The sequence below is a fragment of the Mus musculus genome, chromosome 12 (genome assembly GCF_000001635.26).
Source record: "Mus musculus strain C57BL/6J chromosome 12, GRCm38.p6 C57BL/6J".
NCBI lineage: Eukaryota > Metazoa > Chordata > Mammalia > Rodentia > Muridae > Mus > Mus musculus.
The window spans coordinates 22109850-22132200 of NC_000078.6; the positions used below are offsets into that span (position 1 = coordinate 22109850).

At 41.7% G+C, this 22351-nt stretch overlaps 1 pseudogene across 1 annotated transcript in view; it reads right to left on the minus strand.

Moving 5' to 3' along the window:
* Nucleotides 1-5906: 5906 nt before the first annotated feature.
* The window catches only part of Gm4425 (predicted gene 4425), a 40891-nt pseudogene continuing 24446 nt past the window's right edge, over nt 5907-22351 (minus strand). Inside the window, exons 2-5 of the transcript NR_136920.1 lie at nt 20557-20683; nt 20296-20356; nt 13504-13692; nt 5907-7971 (exon numbers count right to left, since the gene is read on the minus strand). The product of NR_136920.1 is annotated as a predicted gene 4425 (transcript). The remainder of the gene's footprint in view (nt 7972-13503; nt 13693-20295; nt 20357-20556; nt 20684-22351) is intronic.

A 22351-nucleotide genomic window follows, 5' to 3' on the forward strand; every position in this document is an offset into this window, starting at 1 on the left:
TTCCAACTCCAACCACTCCCTGTCAGGTAAGAGAGTTCCTGGGAACAGCAGGATTCTGCAGACTGTTGGTACCAGGATTTGCCACCCTAGCAGCCCCTTTGTACCCCCTAACTAAAGAAAAAGGGGAATTTACTTGGACCCAAGACCATCAATCGGCTTTTGAAACTCTGAAAAAGGCTTTGCTTCAGGCCCAGGCCCTAACAATGCCAGATTTAAATAAGCCGTTCACCCTATACATCGAGGAGGGGAACGGAATAGCCCGAGGGGTCCTCACTCAGACTCTGGGACCGTGGAAGCGTCCTGTCGCTTATCTATCAAAGAAACTGGACCCTGTGGCTAGCGGATGGACTTCTTGCCTGCATGCGATAGCAGCTACAGTGGTGATGGTAAAGGATGCTGATAAATTAACCATGGGCCAAAATATCACTGTGGTGGCTCCGCACTCCCTTGAGAGCATGATCAGGAAGCCGCCGGACTGCTGGATTCATGTAAAAGAGTTGTCTAGGAGCCCAGATGCCAGGGCAGGGCTCTTCTAAAGATGAAAAAGAATGCAAGGATGCAGGCAAGGCTATCTTGTCTGAGTAGACACCATCTGGCCAGAACCTCCCCTCTGTCTACTGCCCCTTGGTGCCAGAGTAAAGTCATACATCAACTGGTTGCTATGTGAACAAAGATAAGCCCCCAGCCCACAGGAACAAGGTCCTGATGCCCTTTGGCTGACATGTAATCTTACTGTTAATGTTTGAATGAGCCAATCCCATACCTTTGTTGAAATTCCTCACACCCCTATCCCTTTTTCTTTCATAAAAACCCCTAGCTCTGGAGACTCGGAGTCAACTCCCCTGCCTTCTGTGTGAGGTATTTGTCGGCCCAGAGCTCTGCCAATAAAGCCTCATGTGTATTGCAACAAGATTCTTGCATGTTCGTGGGTGCACCCTATCCCTGGATTAGAGTGGGGGGTCCCTATATCGGGGGTCCTACACTAGGAGTTAGCAGAAAGAGTCCCATTGAGAAAGAAAAGACCTAGGTTAGAAGCTGGGCTCTGTCCTTTGGGTTTGGATCTATCCTGGCCCCCTTCCCAGCTACCATCCTGAGAGGCAATGAGTTTCCAAGATGCATTTAGGTGGTACCCAAAGAAGATCCTGGCCAATAAAGTGGCTGTCAAAGCCATGATCTCTTAATGCTCACATTCATGAACCTGCTAAGTGGAGCCCACAAATGTTGGCGCCCTCACAGATGCTTCCTGGGGCTCGCCCGTAGATGCCTAACAGAGACCTGGATAAAACATTTAATATGAGAGAACTCATTTTACCTCTCCTGGAGGCACTGAGACAGCAGCAAAGATGTGTGACGGGCTCAGTGGTACACACCCCGTTACCCCTCTGTCATTCATTAAGCAACCGAGCCAGCCTTAGTGATGTTTAGCTGTCTGGGAAAACACCTGGCAAAAAAAGAATGCTTATGCAGGGACAGAAAAATCACTGTGCCTACTCAACTGAAGAAAAATACCTACCTAGCTCCAGCCATCAGACAAACCCAGGCTTCATTGATCAGACAACCCTACTTTCATCCTTTTAGGAGGGAGGAATGAGGGTCTCTTGGTTTCACATGGCCACCTCTCACTTCAGATTCTAGCAGGGCTTAGATCTGACAGACAACAGCCTTGGAGCATCAAGGACATGTGACTTCACTGTAATGGGAATTGGGGGAGGGAGCTAACAGCCCCTACCCATTCTCCCAGGGTCTGTTATGATCTTATTGTCCTTAACACACTGAATTGTAAATTAAAGAAAGACAAAACAAGTAGCTGGTGAGCTCTGTGAAAATATTTAACGGAGCTTGGTACTGCGAGTAAAAAGCTTTGCTAACAGCACAGTTGTGCTGTCGCTGGGAAAGGCCCTTGGGAGCTCCAATGTCCCATTAACCACAGCTCAGTGCTGGCTAGGAACACGCATGGTACAGTTCATCCCACCACGCAGCAATCTCATCAGTCAGACTGCCAAACCTCAAGGACTGCTAGACATAGACCCTGGAGGGAAGGTGGTGGGAGACGTGGGTACCAAATCCCTATGAAGTCCTGGACTCAGGAGAGACTGGGTGCATCCTCTGTGAATTTGAACTTCAACAGACCATCTGGGCTTGGCTGATGGAGAGCCTGTTCCATGTCAGGTGGAACAGAAGGTGGCAGGGGGAAATCAGCCTCAACTGTGCTCTTCCTTAGGGTGACCGGCAGAATATTGTTCCTCGTCCTCTTCCTCGTCCTCCCCCTTGTCCTGCTCCATCCTGCTGTAGTTGACACTCAAACAACCTTAGCCTCCACTTCAGTGTAGCCACTTCAGAATGGCCATCAGCTACAGGAGATGCACCTGGAGCCACACAAGCTGCACTGAGGCTGAACGGACAAATGAGGGCCCAGGCTGGCAGATTCCCTAGCTTTCTGCAGACACCCCTTTCAATTTCTAAACTAGGCAAGAAAGCATAGTAGGTCTAAACGAGTGCTTCTCAATGGGTGGGTCCCAATCCCTTGGGGATTGCAGGACTCTTCATAGGTGTTGCCTAAAACTCTCAGAAAGCACATATCTATATTATGATTTGTAACGATAACAAAAATTACAGTTATGAAGTAGCAATAAAAACAATTTCTTGGTTGGGGTGACCATGACATGAGGAACTGTATTAAAGGGTCACAGCATTAGAAGTTTGAGAACCACTATTCCAAACTAAGTAAGTCCTTAGTGTAAAATACACAGTTATTGGGCCCGCTTGATATAAAAAGCGTTAAATCCAACAGACTGTGGACATTGTTCACCCCGTTTTTCTTTTCTCTTTCAATGTGGTTGTAGAAAACTCTCATATTATATATGAATGTCATCCTATTTCTTGTACAGTGCTGTGCAGTACCAAGGACTCTGGAGCTGATGCCACTACACTGGGATCCTATTCACAGCAATTAGCATCCTATGGCATCCAGTGATCGATCACTTTACTCAGGGATATCATGAGTGAGAGATAATGTGTTCCCATCCCACAGTCCTCCTCAGGTCCACAGACATAGGTTGGAGGGCTACTCTGGACCTCTCTGGAGAAGCCAGCCTGACCCCAGCCAGGGAGGTCGAAGGCTACAGTGAGAGATGTACCCACCTCCTCTGAGTGGGACAACACACAGCTAACCAGTGAGATCTATGGGAGGGAGGATATGGTATTTCTGGGTACCAGCATGCAACCTCAGCCTGACATCTGAGCCACAGTCCCATGTCAAGGCACTAGTCACTGCAAAACCTTCCTGACTCCCAAGCCATATGACAAGAGCTCAAACTCCCAACTCCCCAGAGCATCAATGACTTTTTTTGGAGGGGGGGGTCTGTTTTTTTTGTTTGTTTTTTAAAATAATAATAAAAAAAAGGCATCAGAGCCATCTAAATAACTCCCTGGGAAAAGGCACCAGGCACCAAGCCTGATGACTTGAGTTTAAGCCTGAGAACTCACGTGGTAGGAGGAGAGAACTGAATCCCAGAGGCTGTGTCCTCTGACCTACATGAGCTGTATCACTTGCCCACCACACACAAATTAATCCATATGCATAAAACTTGAGCAACTAGGTAAAAGTGCAATGTAAAAGGAGAAAGAAGGGCAGCTGGCATGGCTGCACGGAAAGCCCCACCCTGCACTGCCAGACCTCTCTCCCTCTGCTCTTTCCCAAGCCCAAGAGGCCCCACAAGAGTTGGGGATCCAGAGGAGGTGGAGAAAAGAACAGGAAATCCCCAAGAACTTTTTCATAACAGAAACTGCTACTGTAACAGGAAGGGAGCCATGTGGGTGACTCTCCTCACTAAGCTAGGCTCATCTGGGTCAACCCACTCCAGTCACCCAGGAAGCTCCTACTCACACCCTGCAGCCTGTTCAGACACAAACATCCCACCACTCCTTGGGGGCAGATTTCCCAGACTCCATGGTCACTCTCCCCAACATCCCGAATGGCATTTCTGACCTTCTGTTAAGACTTACACTTTGGGGACATCACTACTGTGTTTTTCGCCCCTTTGGACCCTGGTAAGTCTGTTTCAGGCCCAGTGTTTCTGCACCTGCAGATCCTCCACCCCTCTGCCCTTCTTGCTGTCTGTTTCAGACAGGGTCAGTCCTTGGGTGTATGTGCTTTCTCTTGGAAAAGGCCTCTAGGATTAGCATCAATTCTCATCTAACTTCAGACTCTGGTCCTGCTTTGTTCAGAGCACTTCCTCAAATCAGACACTGAACTCCCTTTTCCTGTCTGTGTGTGTGTGTGTGTGTGTGTGTGTGTGTGTGTGTGTGTGTATGTGTGCTACACATTATATTAGTTAGAGTTTTGCTGCTGTGAACAGATACCATGACCAGCCATGGCAACTCTTACAAAGGACAGCATTTCATTGGGGCTGGCTTACAAGTTCAAAGGTTCAGTCCATTATCACCAAGGAGGGAACATGGCATCATCCAGGCAGGCATGGCGCAGGAGGAACTGAGAGTTCTACATCTTCATCTGAAAGCTGCTAGCAGAATACTGACTTCCAGGCAGCTAGGATGAGGGTTTCAAAGCCCACACCCACAGTGACATGCCTACTCGTACAAGGCCACACTTACTCCAAAAGTACCACACCTTTTAATAGTGCCAATCCCTGGGCCGAGCATATACAAAAAAACCATCATACACACACTCATGCACACACACATGCACCCTTATACACATACACACAGGCATGCTTTCCCATGCAGGATACAGAGGTCGACATGAGAATGTTTTTTCCTTCTTTTTGCTTTTCTTTATTCTGCACTTCTCCCAAGACAGGGTCTCTCTGTGTAGCCCTGGCTATCCTGGAACACACTCTGTAGACCAGGCTGGCCTCAAACTCACAGAGACCCAACTGCCTCTGCTTCATGAATGGTGTGATTGAAGTTCTGTGCTGCCACTGCCATATTCCATTGTGTTTATTTTCGATTGAGGGGACCCAAAGACCCTCTTTCCAAAGACAAGGGCCTCTTTCTGGGTATCTCCTTCAGACTCACTGACAACCTGGACAGAGTGTCTATGGAATGTGGGGGAGTGAAGAAAAAGGCAGCAGGAGATATCCTCTCCCTCCAGAAGATGAAGGCCAGAAAAGAACTCCACCCACAGGAAGTCCTGAGGACACCTGTGCCATGAAATTCCCTCTATGAATGCTATAGGAGCTTGGATGTCTGGGGCTGGGGGTAGGGGTGAGGGAGACCCAGCCACTCCCAGGTCTGCTGGGAACTGCTGGTCTAAGTCTCTAGGGAACTAGCTGCCTTTACTAGAGCCAGGGCCAGACGTACCACTTGACATTTGCCTCTGCATCTTGCAGACCTCTTGAGGTAGCAGCCATTGGGATTAGAAAGAACCATGAAACATGGACAAACTCTGAAACAATGGTGGTGATGCTGGCCTCATGGTTAAGTATGCCTGGCTCATCCTTGTACTTACAGGGTTCTTCTTACCTCTCAGCCTCAATTTCCTGACCTGTCCTCTGAGATCACTGAAGAGACTGTCCCCACAGTCTCTGCAAATGGCACCCCTTTCATCCATAGCTCTAATGCTCTGCAGGCCTGTTGGCCTCGGGGTGACTTATCTAGGGCCAAGTGGAGGCCAAGGCAGAGCAGGGATCAGAACCACTGGGGGATGATGCACAGGCTCGACAAGCTGCTAGACATGCCCGTGGAAAAGAAGACCACAGGTCACATAGTGCACTGGCACCTGGGTGAGCTCACAACATCCCTTCACTTACCCCAAGTACCCAAGTAAAGCTGATTGTGTGTGTGTTTACATGAGTATGCACGTGTGTACTATGTGTGCATTTGTGTATAAATATTCTCTCTCTCTCTCTCTCTCTCTCTCTCTCTCTCTCTCTCTCTCTCTCTCTCTCTGTGTGTGTGTGTGTGTGTGTGTTTAATTCCTATGATCCCCCATTAACAGAAGCCTGGTGAGATACTGGTGACCCTCAGCTGGAATAACATTGTCACAAAGCCAATGTGGGTGATGGTCATGGCCATTGCTCTATGGATTCAGGTAACTGGGCTATCCAGATGCAGCTGTGTGTGGCTCCTAGACCTTTTTCTTTTCTGGTCATTAGGATGCTTGATAGAGTATCCTGGCTGGTCTTGGGAAGGCTCAAAGAGCACCCAAGGTCCTGCTCTGGATTTTATTGGGAGTGACCTGAACCAGGCCTTTTCCTCAAAGCCCATACTGCCCAGACGTGCTTCGCTGGCTCAGAAAATGGCACAAAGAAAATGTACACATGGAGTAAAAATATATCCCAACTCAGACAGCACACTACCATCACCAATCTGGTCAAAGATACACACAGTCAGCATGATGAATATAACTTAGCCACCCTTGTAGAGCCAGCTCAGAAGGCCATCTCTTTCCTACTTCTGTTCCCAACATGGGGACTGGAGGCCTCTTCTCAGTGAACAGTATTATGGGACTGTTCCTAAATAGTCTTGTACCTCACTGAAAGCTGTCATTGTCCCCTGAGATCCTCAGGACAGACCAAGGAGGGAGGCCCAGTGTTACCTCCATTTCCTCGAGATGGAAGATGGGGCTCACAGGGAGGCTAGTAATTGACTCAAGAGCTAAGTGGCAGTCAGAATGGGACAGGAAAGTCCTGTCACCCGAGCACAACTTCTCTTCCTAGGCTACAGCACTGTCTCTGTTTCCCCTTATGGTGCAGTCTCTCCATTCACAGCAATGATCATACTTGCAATGTTCTTACTGAACAAAGCACTGGTTTGCCCCAGAGTCTGTTCTAAAGAGCAGGAGGACCTAGGACTTCCCTTGCTCTGCAGACTAGGGATAGTGGTGGAGACTGGGTGTCTGCCCTCTTCCCACCCAGCCAGGTTGACTGGACACCATGAAGTCAAGAGGGCATCACTTCATTCATTACCTTGCATCAGTGCCTAACCAGTAGCTATAAACAAAGCAGGCACTCAATACTCAGTGCTTTACAAAGGACTACCCCTGAATTTAGACTCAGACCAAAAATCCAAGATCTGGACTAGAAAAGCCATGTACTTCCCTAACAGATATGGGCACGTTAGGTTGGGAATATGCACGCTAGTGCAGGTGCCCATGGAGGCCAGAAGAGGGCATCCGATCCCCCAGAGCTGGAATTATCAGTGATTGTGAGCCTCTCAAAAAGGGAGGAAATGAACTAGAGTCTGCTCAAAGAACAGTAAGAACTCTTAAGCATGGAGCCACACCACCAGTCCACATATGTATATTTTATTAGATATTTTCATTATTTTACATTTCAAACATCCCCTTTCCTGTTTCTCCTTTGAAAATCACCTATAACTCGCCCCCCTTCCTATGCTCCCCAACCCACACACTCCTGATTCCTGGCCCAGGCATTCCCCTATACTAGGGCATAGCACCATCACAAGACCAACGGCCTTTCTTCCCATTGATGACTGACTAGGCCATCGTCTGCTACATATGCAGCTGGAGCCATGGGATTCTTTTTTGTTGGTGGTTTAGTCCCAGGGAGCTCTGGGGGTACTTGTTGGTTCATATTGTTTCTCCTATGGGGTGGCAAACCCCTTTAGCTCCTTGGGTCCCATATGTATTTTTAACTGACTTTATTTTAGGGCAGTTTTAGACTCATAGAAACATTGAGAGACAGGCACAGAGACATTCCCTGGGCCATCTGGTCAACACCCTCCACCAGAATGGGGCATCTGTAGCATGGACATCATTGCCCTCACTCAGGCTACAGCCTACACAGCATTCATGCTTTGAGCTGCATGTTCTGGGTTCACAGATGCATGTCTTCTACAATGTATACAGACCAGCTTCACTGACCTCGGATACCCCGTGCTCCACCTTGTCCATATTTTCTCAAAGTGTTTCAAAGTCCCCAGATTCAATAGCTTCCAGGAGTTCTGATTTGACAGCCATGGGGTCAAAGTGCAGGCAGATGGTGGAACCTGTGGAAGGTCATCAGACACACAACCTGGTGGTTGCAGCAGAAATCACCAGGCAAGTAGGTATACAAACAATGTCAGCTACTGATTTCCTCATCCTGCCTTCCCCACAACCTTGGTCAAGAGCCATGCTCCAAGGGGCTCACTGAGGGAGAAGAGACTCTGGGACATGCCTTGTCACTCTTGGCTATGTGGAACACCAATGCAAATTCCTCAGCCCAGGCCTGCTTTATGCATTCATTCTTGTTAACCAAATTGATCACAGGGTGTACACATGACATGATTTCATGCAGTCGGGAAGAAAAGTGAAATCATGATACTTGCACAGAAACAGAAGGAACTGGAAATCATTATTAAGCAAAATGAACCAGAATCAAAAAGGGAGGTGTGTTTGTGGTGTGTTTGTATGTATGCGTGTGAATATCTGTATATGTTATGTGTGTGCATGTGCTGTGGTGTATGTGTGTGTGCATGTGTGTGAATGTCTGGTGTATGTGTATATGTGTGAATGAATGTATGTGGTATGTATGTGACTGTTTGTGTGGGGGTATGTGTGGTGTGTTTATGTGTGTGGCTGTACGTTGTGTGTGTACATGTGTATGTGTGGTATATGTGTGTGAATATAAGTATGTGGTGTGTGTGCATGTGTATGTGTGAATGTATGTAAGTGGCATATATGTGTATGGGTGTTTTTGTGGGAGCATATTTATGTGTGTGTTTGGTGTATGTGTGGTGCATGTATGTTTATGTGTGGTGTGTGTGTGTATATGTGTGAATGTATGTATGTAGTATGTGTGTGTGTGCATGTTTGTGTGTATGTATGTGTGTGTGTGTGTGTGTGTATGTGTGTGTGTGTGTGAGACCTTATTAGCAGAGATCCCAGAGAACTTTCTTCCTCTGAAGAAAATAACTGTTTCTTATCGCAAGAAAGTAACTGTTGGCCATGTTTCTGTTTTGTCTGTTGGGTTCTGAGGTTACAAGTGTGCAAAATCACACCTTACTTTCAATTGCATTTCAGTCATTGGGCACAAGCTGTTTTTACAGCCAAGTTGTTGTGGTAAATATTACTTGTGGATTTCTTACCACCACATAAATTATAGAGGCATTAAATAATAATAATAATAATAATGATAATCGAAGAAGAGAGTAATAAACTAATAATAAGAATTAGTAATAATAAATAATATGAAATAATAAATAATATGAAATAATAAAATAAGAAATAATATTAATATGATGTAATAATATATTAAACAATAATAATGTGAAATAATATCAAATAATAAAATAAGAAATAATAATTATGACTAATAATAATTATAAGCATTAAAGCACCATCATGGGGCATATAACATTCCTCTATGCTAATTTCTCTACTTCTTTAGTAAGAACCTTGAGATATCACTCGCCATATTCTTTTTTTTTTTTTTTTTTTTTGAGACAGGGTTTCTCTGTATAGCCCTGGCTGTCCTGGAACTCACATTGTAGACAAAGCTGGCCTAGAACTCAGAAATCCGCCTGCCTCTGCTTCTCAAGTGTTGGGATTAAAGGCGAGTGCCACCACGCCCGGCTCACTTGCCATATTCTGCCCAGGCTGCTCATACTCTCAGGCTAGCCCTCCTGGCCATGCTCTCCCAATCCATCCACCCATGGGACCCTTTTCCTGCTTCTTCTTCCCTCTCCTTCATGGTCTCTTCCAAAGACACCAAGCCTGGGAACTGAAATGCCATCAACCTTTCTTCTTGCCAGCTGCAGGCATTAGATGTGTTTACTGATTGATCACAGGAGGTAGGAATGATGTAATCATAATCCCCAAAATTATCGTAAAATATGGGTCCAGAGTCGAGGATCTGGTATTAGATTAACTGTTACTCATACTGTTTCCTCTCAGGCTGAACATCTAAGACCTAGAACATAACAGTCCTTTTAGACAAGGCTACATCAAGTGAAACATATATGTTGTGTCTGGCCAGCAGATCACAGCCTGGGTTCTAACCTGGAAAGGCATTTTGGAAACCTGGAAGAGAAGAGGGGCTAGGCGGAGAGAGAAAGAAATGCAGCTAAGACAGGCATTCTGATCAAAGCGCAGTTATGAAGCAGGGGAAGGGGCTCGATTCCCACCAATTAATCTTTGGGTCTAATAGCAGGGTGATCACGTGCACAGCTCTGAACAGCAAAGCGGCAGGTTCCAGCAGTGGGCGTGGCAGAACGATTGAGTGGGAAGCTCCACCCCTGAGCAAGCAGGTTTCAGGAAGGGGAGACTACATCTCCTCCCTGCTGTTAATAAAAATAAAAAAGGAAAAGGCTGGCCTGAGGCAAAAAAAAATTATCTATGCTTAATAGTTCTGCCTGAATTCTTAGGGCTAAAGAAAAAACCTGTCTCCATGGGATTCCCTAACTTTTCTTATGGTAAACCGTATCTGGATAGGACTGTCCTTTCTATCCTAGTAAACAACTAACAGAAAAGCCCTAAGCAGTAGGCTCTGACTTTATAATGCTAATTAGTGCTGAATAGGTAACTTCCTAGTTGAATTTTAAGTAGGGTGTTGGAACCCTGGCTAAGTTTGACTGAACAAATTAAAAATACACTTTATTAAGAATAACTCTGAGTTGATATTCCTCCACATTTTTGGATGACAGGCGGGAAACAGGGAGAAGGGGGTGACGACTGGCTCCATAGTACAAGGCCAATTGGCTTTTTTAGGGTGGGAGGCTGTGAAGGGCTTGCCCTTCCAACAGTACGGTCTCCAAACTCTCTCCCCCCTATTAATTAAGTTTAAAAAGGCAACGCTTAACTGAGGTGATCAAATGAATTTTTTCATCCGTAGATGAGTGGGCTATTAACCTTGGCTTGGGTAGACATTGACCCGATTCCTCTCGTGGGTGTTGACACGACCCATACCTGTGGCTCTTGGTATCTTTTGGGGAGGGGAGGCAGAGCCTTAGATATTTTTGTATTTTAGCTGGAATTAGATACCAACCTCCTTTAAACCGGGTATAACGCACAGGGGACTCAGAACTGGTCAAGCTGGACCTCCTCCTGCAGTAATTTTCTGTACCAAGCGGTAGCAATACTGTATTCGTATGATCACAAACCAGTATGCACAGTTCTGAGTACTGTGCAGCTCCTAAAGGAGAATTGTCAACCTCAGATTTAGCAAGGCCTAGGCAAGAATTATGTCATTAGTAACACCATGATTTGTGGCTGAAATAGGAGCTGGAAGTCATCCTCCTCAGTCCTGTTATTCCCACAGCCTGAGGAACTAAGGGGACCTTGCAGTAACAGCAAGGGTGGAAAACCAGAGGCCAGCTAAGGGACTAAGCTTGTTTATCAAAATAAAAACCAATCTCTTTTAATATTTGAAATTTCTACTTTTCTAGCCCTCTTGGTAAACCTAAATTTCAATTCAGACTGAAAGCAACGTGCTGGAATGTCCTTGGAATGAAGATAGCAGTTGCCACCTGTGTGTTCTTGGGGGCGGGGATGCATGCCCGCTGGTCTGGCTGGAGAATGTTGATTAACCTGCTTGAAAAACACAAGATCTAGACAATGAGAAAATAGGAAAGTAGATCTTCTTTTGGGGAAGTCTAGGTACTTTATTCAGTTGCAAATTGTAAAGCTAAGGCTAGTCTCCAGCCTCCAGTGGGGGAGCTGGCTCAGAGAGTAGCAGGAAAACAGCTTCCTTTGAGAAGCATTAGTTAATAAAATACTTTCCACTTAGGAAACAATATACACTGAAAGATTAAAACTCTTGGCTTCTTGTATAGAAGCAGAAACAATAAAAAATTTTCTTATATAATGTAAAGTTATATTAGCCATACCTAGAGGCAAAATTTTCTAGTGATTACAGTTCACTAGAAGCAAAACTCTTTGAATTTAAGCATTATTAAACATCTGAATAGATCTGTAACACTGTTAAAAAGAAATTTTCTTGAACACAGGGAAAAACTTTCTCAGGCACTGTTTGCAAAACAAAGAAAGGCCACAAGCTGCTCTGGGGCTGCCCAGAACCCTGCATTGACTCAAACATAAAATATTTTTTAATCTGAGCATCTTGGCCCTCCTGTAATAGGACTGATTCTGGAGGAACAATATAACTGTCTATGCCTCTAACTTTTGATATTCTATCTTAAGACGACTTACAGTTAAAACGTTCTTTACAACTTCAGTGTTGTGAAAAAATTGCCCGTACCTCAGTTTCCTGCCAGGCAGCGACTATAGCCAAACTGATTGTTTGAGGGTCTAATCTATTCACAAAGACAAACATAACTAGATAACTTTGTCACAGTTTTGTATGAAGTGAGCTGTATTAGCGCTTTCAAAAGATGATTACTCTTATAATTATCTTAATTAACAATATATGGGTGAGTAGAAAATCTTAAATTTGCAATCAAACTGCAAGCTGCAGTCAATGGAACAATGGCAGTTTTAACCATAATTTTTAAGTTTCTTGTGCAAGGTTAGGATAATACCTAAAACCTTGGGAAAGCAAAACCCAAGTTTAAAACAATTTATCATCTTTAAAATTAATATTAGAAGCATTACTATCATATTATGAAGTTTGGATGCCAATTAATACCTATGAATACCTATTAAAGCAAGTTTTAACGCTTTAATAAAGAGGCATTGCTTTAAATCTTATCTTAAATTTTACTATTTAGGATAGGAACCACATTAATTATTATCTAAACTAGAAATATCTTTAGAGACCCAGCCTCTTGGCCTGCCTTATGCCACGTGTTGGAAGGACTCTAAACTTGAGTTATTAAATTTAACACTAAACATCTGTAGCAATGTAACAATTATTAATCTTTACCAACAACTTATGAGCTGAATGTGAAAACATACAGAGCACATTATCAATAAAAAAAGAACCAAATGAAGCAGTTACATTTAGACCAATCAGAGAATATTAATTTTTGTAGCTACAATCATAGAATAAAAGGAACTTTACCATTTGTCAAACACATTAGTCACAAACCATTTATCAGCTTTTTTACTCCGAAACTAAGAGACTATACACTCGCCCTTTTCTCCTAAAACGGAACAGTTTTTCCAGCAGGGGCCCTCCTGCCATGTGTCTGATTCCTGGCTGAAGCACTTGGCAGCTCTCGGCTTTGTAGATAAAGTTTTTTATACCATCTTTATTATCCAACATAAAACATAGAACATTCATTCATACAGACTGGACACAAACATACATGAATTGAACACGAGAACAGATTGGTGCACCAGACATTAGACAAGACACAAAAGGGAACTGAGTACTGCTTTTGCTATAAGGCCCAGAGAGAACAAAGCATGGCACTCCTGAAATTACTCTCTGCTTTTTGGGACAATTTCCTCCCTCATGATGCAATCCACCTGATTATTAATTTCCTTTTAATAAACCCTTTCTTTTCTCACGCCTAAAAATGTAGCTTCGGAGAGCCACAGCGCACCGCCTGTTATAGTTCCCAGCTCCTCTTAAGCTTCACTGCTGAACCTAAGTGAACCAGCGTTCGGGTTTAACGCTGTTTCAGCTTAGCCCATACCTTCTCCTGTATGAATTTCCTTTATCCTTTAATTATTCCATGGAGCTCCAAACCAGCAGTGCCTCTTCCAAAATTCCTTTGCCATTTCTCAGTCCCCCACTGGTTCGCCAAATGTTGTGTCTGGCCAGCAGATCACAGCCTGGGTTCTAACCTAGAAAGGCATTTTGGAAACCTGGAAGAGAAGAGGGGCTAGGCGGAGAGAGAAGGAAATGCAGCTAAGACAGGCATTCTGATCAAAGCTCAATTTTACTGTTCCTTACGCAGTTATGAAGCAGGGGAAGGGGCCCGATTCCCGCCAATTAATCTTTGGTTCCAATAGCAGGGTGACCACGTGCACGGCTCTGAACAGCAAAGCGGCAGGTTCCAGCAGTGGGCGTGGCAGAACGATTGAGTGGGAAGCTTCACCCCTGAGCAAGCAGGTTTCAGGCTGGGGGAGGGGAGACTACACATATAGACAGACTTATAGATGGATAGATAGATTAATATATATATAAATTTAAAGATAGACTTTTATATATAGATTTATATCTATATGAATATATAGATGATATATGTATAGATTTAGTGATATATGTATATATATATGTATAGTGTATAGTGTATACATAGGTGTATAGATAGATATATACATATAGATGTATAGATATGTAGATATATAGATTTATAGGTGATATATAGATATGGAGATGAATAGATATAGAAATATATAGATCCATATATATCTATATATTGATATATTGTTGTAGGGGGAAATGTCACATAAGGACAGGTCAGTGTACTGACTTCAGGGGGTGAAGAGGATGGCAACCAGATAGGAAGAACAAAACTGTGAGCTAACCTGGACACGTCAGAACTCCCAGCCAAAAACCAAGGAGCATCCAGGGGTGGCTCATTACCCCAGGCACATGTGTAGCAGAGGACTGCCTTGTCTCTCTGTCCACAATGGGACAGGAACAGGATGTACTTAAATAAATAAGAAAATTAATTAAAAAAGGAAAAATTGAAACATAATTGAATATATATATATATATATATATATATATATACATATATATATATATACATATACATACATATACATATATATGTGTGTGTGTGTGTGTGTGTTATCCGGCAGAAAAAAATGGCATTAATTCAATACTCTTTGACCTGGCTCCTGTGTGCAATATCAGTTACTGTGATCTGTCACATGACACACAACTACAGCCAATGGCCTGTGTCATAATTATCTGAGCTGACTAAACCCTGAAGGTACATTGGACATATCTCCAAAATCAGAAATTCAATGTTGCTTGGGTCAAGCTAAAGTCCCCAGTTTGCATATCTATCAATCTGGTCTGTCTTCATTCACCTGATATGAATAAATACACGCTGGAAAATTAAACATAAAAAACATAAAGTTGCTCAACCTGTCACCATCAGCTCTTTCTTTTTAATGATGACTCCAAGGATACTGATAAAAACAGGTGTCTCACAAAAAGTAACTCTTTCAAAAAGTGCCTCACTTGGCTACCTGTCCAGTATAAGGAGAAAGAAAAAACTCGGAATTAATCACACATCTGATTAAATCTAAGCTGAATACTTAGCTTAGATAGCGCCATTCCATTCCATGACATTGGTACTTGATAATGTAATAAGGACCAGCATTTATCACTCTCTGACTAATGACTCTGAGCTCATTTATATTGTCAAAGAAGGTCTTAAATATTGCAACAAAGCTAAATTACAAGAAAAACACTATAACCCCAAGTGTATGGAGATGACATAGTTCCTTAAAGAGGAAATGACCAAATCACTTAGAGAAATCCAGGAAAACAGAAAAAAATTGGAGGAAATTGATAAATTCCACAAAGAAGGCCAGGAAAACACAAACCAAAAAGTAGAGGAAGCCAAAATTCCTATAAATAAAGCCAAGAAAGAACACACCAAAGGGTGAAGTAAACAAAACTATTCAATACATAAAAGTGGAAATATAAACAAAAAAGAAAACTAAATCTTAGGAAATAGTGGAAATAAAAATTTAGGACTGCAAAAAGGAACTACAGAGGCAAGGTTCACCCACAGAACACAGACATGGAGGAAAAATCTCAATCATAGAATAAGCAATAGAAGGAATGGGTAAATCAGACAATGAAAACGGTAAGTCTAAATCTTCCTGATATAAAATATCATGGAAATCCAGGACACTGTAAAAGGACTAAACATAAGAATACTTAGGAAGAGAGGAAGGAGAATCCTCGCTCAAAGTCTCAGAAAGTATTGAAAACCGAATTCTAGAAGAAAAACTTCCTAACATAAAGAAAACACAAGAATCATCAAAACACCAAACAGAAGGGACTATAAAATAAAGTCTCTTCCTTGTGTAATAATCAAAACACACAGTTCAAGGAAAGAATACTAAAAGCTGCAAAGGTACAAAGCCAGGAAAAACATAAAGGAAGATCTATTAAGATCACAGATGTCTTCTGCTTGGAGTCTGTAGACGCCAGAAGGGTTTCCACACATGTGCCACAGAAACAACAGATGCCTGGATTTTAATATGTAAAAAAATGACTACACCGTGAATGGAAAAAATTAAGATAGTCCACGATAAACTCAAATTTAAACAACCTCTCTCTAAATATACTGACCAACACAAAGAGATAGAGATAGAATCTAACCGAGAAAGTTAAGGATACACATGAAAACAGAGGTAGTAAATAATCTCTTACTGTCTACAAAAGAAGGGAAAGCACAGACACAGCCCGACACCAACACCACCCGCAGCTGCAACAACAACAACAAAATACAAGGAGTTCGCAATCACCATTTATTGACTCATTCAATAAAAATAAGTTTTGATTTTGGAGAAAATGTAGTTGTAAGTTGGCCCAGGACTTTGAGATTTTTGTGTTTGAAAGCTATACAACTTTCTGTTTCAGGTTTGGTGTGGGCGGTGGGGTTTTGAAGATAAACTTCTGAGTATACTTTTGTGTCTCTCACTGATCAGTAGTGACTTAATTCCAATAAATTCTTTTTTTTTTTCTCCTTTTTTTGCTTTCCCAAACAGGGTTTCACTGTGTAGCCCTGGCTGTCCTGGAATGCACTCTAGACTAGTCGGGCTTCGAACTCAGCAATCTGCCTGCATCCGCCTCCCGAGTGCTAGGATTATAGGAGTGCACCACCACCACCCAGCCCAATAAATTCTTATCCTTTGCACTGTCGTGGAGTGTGAGTTGTGATGAACCTGACTGGACCCAACAATGTAAAGGCTTTACCACACTGCTGACATTCATAGCATCTGTCACCAATACGAATAGTCTTATATAAAGAAGAATGTACATAAAAAGAAGCTCAATGAAAAAGCTTCACCATACTAAATAGATTCACAATGTTTCTACCCAGTTCAAATTCTTCCATGATGAACATGACTACAAAATTGTGCAAACACTTTACTAAATATTCTCAGGTTTCTCCCTCAGCCTTTCAATGGCTAGGAACAGATCTCATGACCAAACCAACTCTCAGAAAAGCAAACATTTAAATTGGGGTTTCTCTGCAATGTGGTTTGTCTTGTGTATGCCTAAAGAACTATGGCATGCAAAGGCTTTACTACATTCATAACATTGACATGGATTCTCACTTGTATGTGATCTTTTATGTCATCGTAGATGACCGTGACATCAAATGCTTTACAACACCGATTACCTTCCTAAGGTTTCTGTTTTCTATGTGTTCTTTAAAAATAATGGAGACTATAAAGTAGTAAAAAGTCTTTACCACATTGATTATAGAGACAATAACTTTGAGAAAAGGCTTTATCATATTGATTACATTTCTAAGGTTTCTCGACATTATGGGTTCTTTTATGATACTGGAGACAACTGTGACCTGCAAAGGCTTTACCACATTGATTACATTCATAGAGTTTCTCTCCAGTATGGTTTTTTTTTTTTTTTTTACATTTCAATCTTTTATTAGATATTTTCTTCATTTACATTTAAAAAGCTGTCCTGAAAGTCCCCCATACACTCCCCCAACACTGCTCCCCTACCCACCCATTCCCACTTCTGGGCCCTGGCATTCCCCTGTACTGGGGCTTAAAAAATTTGCAAGACCAGGGGGCCTCTCTTCCCAATGATGGCAGACTAGGCCATCTTCTGCTATATATGCAGCTAGAGACATGAGCTCTGGGGGTACTGGTTAGTTTCTATTGTTGTTCTACCTACAGGGATGTAGACCCCTTCAGCTCCTTGGGGACTTTCTCTAGCTCCTCCAATGATGGCCCTGTGTTCCATCCAATAGATGACTGTGAGCATCCACTTCTGTGTTTGCCAGGTATTGGAATAGCCTCACAAGAGACAGCTATATCAGGAAAGTATGTGTTCTTTTATGATATTGGAAATGACTGTGACCTGCAAAGGCTTTACCACATTGATAACATTCATAGGGCTTCTCTCCAGTACGTTTAGTTTTCTGATGTTGGAGATGACTGTGACGTGCAAAGGCTTTACCAATTACATTCTTAGGGTTTCTCTCCAGTATGTGTTCTTTTATGACAGTGGAGATGACTGCATTTTTTAAAGGCTTGACCACATTGATGACATTTATAAGGTTTCTCTCCAGTATGGGTTCTTTTATGATATTGGAGATAAATGTATTGTGAAAAGGCTTTACCACATTGATTACATTCATAGGGTTTCTCTCCAGTATGTGTTCTTTTATGATATTGGAGACCATTTTGACTTGTAAAGGCTTTACCACATTTATTACATTCATAGGGTTTCTCTCCAGTATGTGTTCTTTTATGACACTGGAGATATCTGTATTGTGCAAAGGCTTTACCACATTGATTACATTCATAGGGTTTCTCTCCAGTATGCGTTCTTTTATGACGATGGAGACTACTGAGTTGTGCAAAGGCTTTACCACATTGATTACATTCATAGGGTTTCTCTCCAGTATGTGTTCTTTTATGACATTGGAGATGACTGCATTTTTTAAAGGCTTGACCACATTGATGACATTCATAGGGTTTCTCTCCAGTATGGGTTCTTTTATGATATTGGAGACCATTTTGACTTGTAAAGGCTTTACCACATTGATTACATTCATAGGGTTTCTCTCCAGTATGTGTTCTTTTATGACGATGGAGACTACTGAGTTGTGCAAAGGCTTTACCACATTGATTACATTCATAGGGTTTCTCTCCAGTATGTGTTCTTTTATGACATTGGAGATGACTGCATTTTTTAAAGGCTTGACCACATTGATGACATTCATAGGGTTTCTCTCCAGTATGGGTTCTTTCATAGTATTGAAGATGACTGGGTGTTGGAAAGGCTTTACCACATTGGTTATGTTCATGTGTTTTCTCTCCAATTTGTCTTCTTATATTACTTTGGAGATGACTGGGACAGAAAAAGGCTTTAGAACGTTCATTACATTCATAGAGTTTTTTTCCACTATGATTACTTACATACCTGCAATGAAAATTGGCACATGTGATATGTTTACTACATTAATTTCCCTGTTCAATCATTTCATCAAGATGAATAAAGTTTACAAATTGGTCTACTGATAAAGATGTACCAGATCAACTGGTTTTATCACTTTATATGTTCATGGGGTTTTCCCTCATTATGGGTTGTTTTGCATCTTTCGAGATATCTGTGATGGTTATTACATGGCTGACATTCATAACATCCTTTTATACGGGATATTTATATGATGTATTTCATCTATATGAGGAAAATGGAACAACCCAGAGCTTTATAACACTAATTGCTTTCATAAATTTTCCTGTAGCGTGAATTGTCCCACATTTGAATGTGAACCAGGACAAACAAAAGAATTTCCAAATTCCTAGTACCCATAAAGATTTTCTACAGTGTGAGCTTGGGGAAGTTCCCAGTAAAATTAGAAAACCAATTGATTGCAACTTTTCTCATATTCAGAATGTCTACCAAAGGCAGAATCTGACAATTTTCTCACAGTTCTGGGATAGAAAGTGGTACATTGCTTGTTTCAATATCCCTATGCTCACATGGCTTTCATCAATTGTGACACATGATATATATATTAATAGAAGAGTAACAGATGAAAAGTTTCCACACTGCATTCACACTGTTTGACTTTTTGTTCCTCATAGACCTGTAATATATGAATTAAGGTTTCTCCTATGACAACACTCTTGACTCTCATAAACTGTACCCTAAACAAATGATCAATTTCACAATAAAGATATGAGTATCACCAACTTTCCCATGGATTATTTGCTTGTTCAAAGGTTTTGGATATATATTTATCACTATTCAATGTGTAATATCTAAGTCTTATAAGTCTATACACATTGTCAGATCAGTATAGCTCTAGTAGAGGTACAAATTGAATAAAGGTATCCCTTAAGGCAATGTTTCCTCGTCTTTTTTTTTTAAAAAGGAATGCTTTGATAGATAAATCAGATAACTATATCTAGGCAATACATTTTTTAAAGAACAGTATAATTAGGGCTGCCGTGATGGCTCAGTGGTAAAGAGCACAGACTGCTCTTCTGAAGGTCCTGAGTTCAAATTCCGGCAACCACATGGTGGCTCATAACAATCTGTAACAAAATTTGATGCCCTCTTCTGGAGTATCTGCGGACAGCTACAGTGTACTTATATACAATAAATTAATAAATATTAAAAATATTGTAATTATAGTTACACTTGAAGTATTAACATTTTACACTCCTGCTTTGATTTAGAGCTTCCATATCATAGTAAAATTTCCTTAGAGGCATAATTCCATAAGCTTTCACGTGAAAATTACCTTTCATTTCTTCTTGAACTTTGACAATGTCTTTTAATATGATGGTTTTCCCAAGTGTAGCCTAAAAGACAATACCGGAATAATGAATGATACAGTATTGGAAATAAGGCAAAATTAAAGGTACTGCGAATTTTCACATCACTGGACACTATTTATTCAGCTCAGTCTTCCTTGTTCTCAACTGTAATAACAGAGCAGAATCACTAACCAAGAGAAATGTCTTCCCACTATTTTGAAAAGCAAAAGAAAATTCAGTCATACCTATAACAGTGAGGTTCCAGTAGGTCTCCAGCATCATATCTTTGTAGAGACTCTTCTGAGAAGGATCCAGCAAATTCCACTCTTCCCCAGTGAAGTTCACATGCACATCATCATAAGTCACCGCATCCTAAAATGTCACATACATGTGTACATCACAAAGCATGGTACTGACATCACTGTGAAGCAAATGTATGCTTCCTTGACCATATATTCATGTAATTGTGGTGCTTCCTCCACTGACTTCTGGACACAGAAGTTATAATCTAACTACCATAACATTTTAAAGGAAATTGAGTTGAAGGTTCACCTGTGTTGCTTATGAACATTGTAAATAAATAGGGTAAAGACTTTCGAGAGGAATTCCAATTGAGAGGGAGATGTAGGGTGAAATAGATCAACAGTACTGAGGACACATCCTAGAAATTGTATGACGAATCACTAACTAGAAAAATCATGGACAAGCAGGGTGTATTTGTTCATGTCTTTAATCCCAGAGTCACGGGCAGGTATACGTCATTGAGCTGGATCCCTGTCTGTTCTATGTAACACATTCCAGGACAGCAAAGGTTACATATTAAGACCCTTACTCCACTGAAAAAATCAACCATGGAGACAAAAATGATAGAAAAGAACTCAGTTGTTTACTACAGTTCCTACAAAGAAGTATACATTCCCTGCACTTCTGTACCCATCTAGCAGAAACAGGAAGTGTACCGCTTTAAACAGCAACATTAGTAAAACTTTACTAGCAATCAAGGCACATTTAATGGACCAATGGACAGATGAAAATATTATTAATATAAGTGTAGAACATAAAAAGCAGCATAAGGCAGGAGAGAATGATAACTCAGCCATGGAAAGCTCTTGCTGGTCTTCCAGATAACAGTGGTCAATACTAGCATTCACGGGACACATGGCTTTATGAACAGGAGTTCTGAGTCCACCTTCAAACAACACTAACGATGAGGCACACATGATATTCATATTCACGCATACAAGCAAAACACTCCTATTTATTTAAAAATTTCAAAACAAACACAAGAGTTTGGGGAAACATCAACACCCAGAATCCAATGACTCTGAAGCCTCAGGCAGTATTGATGTCATGAGCATATGCCATCCTAAAAAATCTATGTACCCATGGAGCACATAGGGGGCCCCAACCCCACTCAAAGGAGAAACAGAGGAGATTGGGAGGAGGGAATCTGTGAGGACAGGGACCTAGAGTAGGGACAGTGATCAGGGTGATAATGAATATCTAAATTATAGGATAAACAAAAAAAAAAGGAAAGAAAGAAAGAAAAAGGAAAATTTTGAGTGTATATACACTTTCATCTTCCCCAAGATGAATCTAGAAAGGCTCCTGAACTGTTCAAATGTCTAAAGTCTCTGCTGACACTCAAGACAATATCTTGACAGCCACATCAGAAAGCAAAGTTGCAAAATCAAACAGCAAGTTATATCTTTCCAACATAAACTGGCACTGAATACCCCTTTCCATTCCAATCAATAGGAATGTGCACACAGGGAGAGAAGATTGGACAAAGGCAAGACAAACAGCAGGGCAAACACCAAATCCTATAGCTTTGTCTCAAACACATTGGACTTCAATTCCTAAAGGCATAGATGGTGCTCTTCCTGTAACCTCTCATACATCTCTCAGTTAGGGTACTTCATCTCCCTGTAAGCATCTCTCCATGGCAGATTTCTCAATGTGTTAATTTTCTCCACAACCTGTGGTCAGAAAATGCAACTCAAGCATCAACTTCACCACCTAAATTCAAGGAACTCAAAC